Here is a 7,312-nt window from a genome sequence, read left to right as displayed (position 1 = left end):
CCCAGAGCCGGCGCTACCCTACAGGCGGACTGGGAGGGGGGCCCCTTTAAGACAGCCGCTGCGGCAGCGATAACTCCTCTCTGCGCTCCCTCTCTCTCCTCCCAGCCGCTGCAGCTTCAGAGCGGCCAGGAGGAGAGAGAGGGTGCGCTGACAGGTGTGGTCAGAGCCGCCTCTCAGCGCAGGTATGAAGAGCCGAATTTGCCACCAGGGAACAGAGGAGGGGCAGGGATCCTTTTGATGAGGTGAGGGACATTACGTTCCTGGGCGTCTGACGTCCCTCCTTATTTTTAGATTTTGGCCTAACTATACTGACAGGAAAGTGATACACTATTTTCTGTTTTATGTGAGACTTTACTTTGATTTAATAATCCCTCTTGTTCCAGGAACACAGTTAAATCAGATCAAATGACACTGCAACATGCAAACAACTTATTTTACTGTAAACAGAAAACACTGCCGTGATCTTCAACAGGTCAGTACACATAGTGTAACCCATGTAGAGCCATGACACTATGACAGACGTACTGTATGAGCAGCTAACCATGTAATTGTAATAAGCTGCAGGTTTGGGGAATCCTTTCAACAGTACCAAGCTGATGTAAACGAAACAGGGATGGCTGCATGCTATAATGTCTGCAGATAAAAAATGTCTGTCACTCTTGAATTATGCTGACAACTTTCTTTTATGTGTTCATGTGAAGAAATGTAAATAGCAGAGGGTTGAATCCTATTGTTAGAACTTCGAGGCCCATCTATGACCTGATAACACCCAAGTTTGTGCTTTGCATTAGCACACACCATCACACACAGGCTGCTGGATAAAAACAAAGACTGAATTGAATGAGTGCTTTCCAGAAACTAAACAACTTTTTCTTTCACAAAAGGTTTATTTGGGTTTTATGAAGCAAAACGTGCAAGGAACAGTGAAGACCATGCCAAAAAAAAAAAAATTGCGATAAGGCACAACATACCTCAAGGCAATTAAAATGCAGGACGTTGTTATACAACCCAGGCTTAATAATAGCTTTCTAGCCAAAATAAAGCAGTACAATAATAATGGTTATGCCAGAAACCAACCTGACAGATTAGATCATGCTTTAACAATTTGACCAGAAAGAAAGGAACTTTCTGGGTATCTACCCAGCGGTAGAAATTACAAAGTTTAAAAAAGAAGGGGGAGAAGGTGGATGAGGGAAGATAAAAATAGAAAATAAATAAATGGGGACATTTTAAATAGGAAGAGACAAAGAAAGGGGAAATAGAAAGGGGGGAAGAGAGGTCTACCCAAGGTGCCACCCGGTCATAGAGACTATATGTATAAGAGATCCTGATTTAGGCCAGAGGAGCCCAGATAATCTACATACACTATCGGGGTCATTTAATAAGCCGAGGAGCAGTAGTAAACAATTGCATACAAAGGGCTTACTTCTCTCACTGTTCTTGGAGCTGTACGGGCTATTGTGAATAGCCCGTACAGCACCCCTTCGGTTCTACCGAACCAAAGGGGTCCTGGGGCCGAAGCTAGCCGAAGGATTGGCCGAAGCTACGGCCAGATCCTTCGGCAGCTTCGTGAATAGACCCCTATATGTAAGAGAGGTTTTTTGAGAGGTTGTGCGATTTCAGTGGCCCGACGAGGCATACCCTATCAGAGATCTACGCTGCTCTTTCAACAGCAACAGAGCCCGGGAAACCGGCATTTCTGACACGCTGGGAATAAGAACTAGGGATCACTCTTTCAGACGCCCAATGTCGGAATATAATTCACTTTACCCTGCGATCATCGATCTGTACTAAATATCAGGAGACTAACTATAAGATCCTTATGAGATGGTATCGAACACCGGCACTCTTACACAGAATATATGGTGGAGTTGCCAACGTCAACAGGTGGACCCCTAGGTTTCCACATCTCTGCCTATCAAAACTGTGGCTTTATACACACTAAAGCATATAAGATATGCATTGCAGTCGCCCCAAATGCCCGGATGTTGCGTATGATATTATGTTGTTCCCGTTTGATCCTTGGTTAACTAGGCGACTGGGGCTAGGAGATATATGCTTCCTACGTTTGTAACTGTACGACATAACTGTACGTTATGTGCTTCCTACGTTTGTAACTGTACGACATCATTACTCGAATCTATATGTGTTATATGTTTACTGTAAAATGTTGGCTCAAACTGAAAAAGAAAGAATTAAAAAAAAAAAAGAAAGTATATGTAAAGCTTAAAGGAGAACTATGAGGTGAGTGCTTTTCACTCACCTCATAGTTCTAGCCGACCTGTGACAATGAGACTGTCACGGGTCGGCTCAGTAGATCGGGAGGTGAGCGAACACATACTGGCGTTCGCTCACTTCTCGATCCTGTCACGGCTCTCTGCCGTGACAGGGGAGGGGCTGGATTACCCCCTCCCCGCTCCGATCCTCCAGCGCTGACTGGCGGAACGGACGTGGGAGGGGGCGGGTACAGCTGGCTCTGCCTCTAGATAGACAGAGCCAGCTGTCACTCATGCAGCTGGGCGGATCCTGACATCATTGTCGGGATCCTCTTCAGCTGCGGCGTCTCAGTATACCGCGAGCTATACTGAGCTTAGGCTGACGGGAGGACGCTAGTTTGTGTCCTACCGTTACCCTAAGGAGAACTATGGGGAAAAGCCCTAACCCCATAGTTCTTCTTTAATGATTACATTGTGAAGATCCATGTATTTTTTTTTCTCAGAGACACAGCAGGGAATAAGAGGAGATCTCTCCAAAGTGAGGTGATTTTCCCCTCTTAGACAGTGTACACCATTACCCATTTGAAGATTGAAGCTGGCCATACACTGCTTGCATACATCCTGCTACAATACAAATTGAAGCTACGGTATGTGTGGCCCTGCCAGCACAACCTGACTAAACAAAAGTCAACTATTGTTGGCTGAACAGTGACAGCTTCTAACCAATAGCCTGGCAGAAGTGATTCGTCAATCCATGCTGCCTTCAGCCCACTGACTGAACACAAGAAATGTATAAGTGTATGGCTAGCTTTGCTCTCACCTCCCTCTCCTGTGACAACTCAAACATTTTGGATTCCCATTAATTTCTGAACAAAAGACATTGGCCACAGGACAAATAGAGAGGATGAATCTCCCAGGCAGGGTTACTGAAGAAAACACTAGGCGGAGGTTCTATCCCTTCCATCCATCTATTCAAAACAAAAAACAAAAAGGTTTGAGCTTTACATACACTTCAAGAGGCATAGTTATAAATCAGTAAACCTGAGATTCACCACAAATTTGCTGCAGGTGAATTATCCGGGTGCTTGTGTTTTAAATGACAATGATTGATTCACCACTAGTAACTATTTGGTGAAAGTCGCATTTACTGCTTTTTAAATATGCCCCTTTAAGTTGTCTTGCGTGGGTGGGTCATTGGGCAGACTTAAAAGTAGTCTCTTATAACTGGTGTATGAACAGTTTATATGTAGCTTCTTGTAACCTATCTGTAAAAATTAAGTCAAGGCAACTGGACTTGCTGTATTTTTCTTGCAGACGTTTCACTGGACATCCAACCAGCTTTCTCAATTCAGCATGACTTGTACAAAAAATTATCTGGGAATAAATATGGTTACTGTCACTCCAATCCACATAATCTGTCACAACCAGGTGTTGATTGCATTTGCATAATTGGAGTCTAGGTGAGGGGTGCTCATAAGGTCGATCGCGTAGCGATCACTGGTAGATCGTGATGTCCCGTCTTCTCTGGATCCCTGCTGCTCTCCCCCATCTGTATGCAGCGGGGATCCGAGGAAAAGTGAAGCTGTAGTCGGCGGCGGGGGACGGAGCCGCTATCACTGCAGCACGCCGAGTGGTGAGGAGAGAGAGAGCCGCTCGGTTTGGATCTGACAGCTGGCGGCTCTCTCTCTCCTCACTGCACATGCTGATGTTACAGTGGCTGAATGAATGGGAAGCCTCTGTGCTTTCCATTCATTTAGAACAGAGGCTGCATTAAAAGAGATTGAGGACTTTGTGTCCTCAATTTCTTTTTCTATTTTAAAAGGGAAATATTAGGGGACTTTTTAGACCCCTAATATTTTCCCAAAGCCCGCCAACAGTAACAAAAAAAAATTAAAATTCAATAATATTAAAAATAAAATAGAAAATAGTAAAAAATCCTGGAGGCAGGGCGCTGCCTCCAGGGGCCTGTTGGGGTCACACGCCTGTTAGGGGGGGGCACTTTTTCTTTTTTTTTTCTTGCCACGCGTGCAAAAGGAGCTGGCTACTGCTATGCTCCCGCGGTGCTCGTGCGGCTGCCGGCTGAATGTGTCAGACGCTGCAGACAGAAAGGGGCGGGACACCTCTCCCCGTGTGCAACATCGGCCACACGAGCAGCGCGGGAGGATAGGACGCCCGCGCCTCTAGAACGCACTGGAATGCGTTCAGGGGCGGGAGGGGGTGTGGGGTTGCACCGCAGCCATGTCCCCCACCCACAGTTTGATCGCCCGCACATTAGGCACATTAGTGCCTACATTCCGGTCCAGTGTGATCTGCAAAAATAGTGCTTGCAGCATTTTTGCTGATCGCACTGGACCGGAATGCAGGCACTAAGCAGGCGATCGCACTGTGGGTGAGGGGCCTGGCTGCGGTGCCATTTACTTCAATGCACCGCCACGCCCCCTCCCGCCCCTGAACGCAGGTGTTTTTTCGTTGGTAGATCTCATTGAGCTCGTCTTTTGAAAAGTAGATCTCCAGATGAAAAATTTTGGGCGCCCCTGGTCTAGGTGATATACCATGACCTGGATGAATGAGAACCTTCACAGACTTCTTGTAACCTGATCAGAACTATTAGCCCTGACTGGAAGTCCTTTCCTTGGACCCATGTGGCTGCTATGGCAATAATTTCACCCTAGTAGACATGCCTTTCTCTACTTGTTCTTGGAGCGAGATCTGGCTTGGTGCTATTGGTTTAGGAACTAGGTAGATGGAGCCTTAAGAAGCGATAATCAAAGTAATCAGAGAAATGGACAGCAGAACAATATAAATATTTTACATAGTCCACAAAAAAGTATCATATCATATTTTGAGCTTGCAAAATGGAATTGAACTGCATTGTCAGATAGGCCATCCCAGCCTAGGTGGATTTAGCCACTTGCCAATGGAATATTCGTCTAATATACAATGCAGTCTGGTTGGGCACTTTATACCATAACTGTACATCTATTACCAAAATGAACTGTGTCAGGTTATTTATACTGATGTGGAAATCAAACACAAAATTTGCCTGCCTGGTAATATATCATTAAACTATAAAACAGACATTGCAAGCATTGTTCATGTTCAGTTTTGATGTTGTGACATTGTGACAAACTCATATGTATGTGTATTGCTGGCACATCATTTACCTTCCAATTTAATTGTCCCAATAATCATATCACTCTGGAAAGTGGAAATTGCAAAGCCGTCCAATATCAGTCACTGCATGTTTCGCAGCAGTAAGCTTTGAAGTGTCACTGCGGAAAATAGTCAAGGCAAAATATGATTTCCCTACATGTAATCCAATCAGCCTGCGGTAGTCAAACCTCCAAACATTAGTCCTTGTTGGACAGGGTGCTTTATTGGCTCATGTACTGAAGACAGAGCATCTAAGGAGGAAATCTGCAATAATTTGTAATGGAATCACTGTTCTTTGCTCTAGTAGCAAACTGTTTAATTCAGGCGCCTGTAAAAATCTACTAAAAATAAATTATATTCAAGACTGTAATAAACCCATGTTGTTGTCATCTATAGATCTCTTTTTAGTTTTCATTTTCTAGTACAAGCATAAGTCAAGAGGTTATGGCTCCATTAAGCTTGACATGGGAGATCATCTCATTTCACACATTGGCGATTTTTTGCAGCAAAAATTCATGTTATTTGTGTTATGTTATAGTCACCGTGTTAAAGATGATCAATATCATAATGGAAAAGGCATCTTACCACGTAGCATGTGAGATTTACAGGGATTGTGAAAATGACTCTTACTTTGCCTTTCTGAGTGTTAGGACCTACATAACCATTTACCAGAGCAGCTTAGTCCAGGTCAGTGGTGGTTGACTAACTTGATATAGAGGGCCTTAAGTGTGGCCCCTGACATCAATAAAAGGCTCAAGTAATATTAATTGATTAATGCTGCAGAAAGCTGTCAGAGACTGCAGGCATGCAACAGTAGATGGTCAAGGACTTCAATAATGCTGCAGAGGATGGTCAGAGACAGCAAACGTACCTTTACATCACAGACTAGAGACACATTACACAAGACTTCCAAATATCACTGCAACTGCAGCCCATTTACAACTCCATCCTTCCACTTCTATGCTCCCAACAGATCCCTCAAACCTACACATGTCATATTTGATATTTCTCTCAACAAGATCTATTGTGAAAGATTGTAGAAACAAACATAAAAAGAGAAAATTAATGGACAGCATAGAAAATAGGTAAGTAGAAACCAGTCTAAATATTTTTCTTCACTGGCTTGAGTAAGCACCAAAACACAGACAAGTATCTTATCTGCAAGGGCCAAAAGCGTCACACAGTAAGTGCTAAAGGCCCACATGCAGCCCGCTGCCCATAGGTTAGGCACCAGGGGTTTACATACATGCTATTATGCTTATTTAAAGTGTAAGGAAACTTTCTTACAAAGTTAGAAAGCTATATGGCCAAACTGTGCACATTTAGATTAACAAGCCGTCGGGGGGATGTACACAAGCCTTTGAGAGAGCTTTAGGCAAGTATAGCAATGGGAAGAGGAGGGGGGGGGGGCAATGGGAAGAGGAAGGGGGGGGAAAAAGTGAAAGGAAACCTTGTGGAAAAGTTTCCTTTCTCTTTAATAACAGAGCTAGTAGCTGTGATGTTAGGTGTCTGATAGCAACATAGATCAGTTCTAAGCAATTTAGGGTACTTAGGTTTTAATTTCTTCTCTGACCATATCAAGACTGCTGAAAAGTTACCCTCTAGAGTCTACACCATGGCCTGCCCTATGTTATCATATCCCCAGACTAAACTAGGCATTGCCATAGTTATTAATAACAATTCAAGGAAAACTCTCCTGAGAAAAACATTGCTATCTTTTGTTTATATTTTATAATACATAGCAGGCCAAGATGTAGTGACAGTTACAATCATTGGGACAAACTATAACACTATCATTGGTGCCTCCTATGTAGATAGGAGTAGAGAGTAGGGTGAGATGAGCTCATCAGTCTGCTGCTTTTCTCTTCAGTGACAAGTCACATTGTGGGGAGGAGACCTGTAAGCATTACTGAACTGAAGCAAGTTAAAAAAAAAGGTCTACT

The sequence above is a fragment of the Nanorana parkeri genome, unplaced genomic scaffold, assembly GCF_000935625.1.
Source record: "Nanorana parkeri isolate BGI_ZX_2015 unplaced genomic scaffold, ASM93562v1 scaffold292, whole genome shotgun sequence".
In the NCBI taxonomy this organism is placed as follows: domain Eukaryota; kingdom Metazoa; phylum Chordata; class Amphibia; order Anura; family Dicroglossidae; genus Nanorana; species Nanorana parkeri.
Note: the sequence above shows the minus strand (reverse complement) of the source record.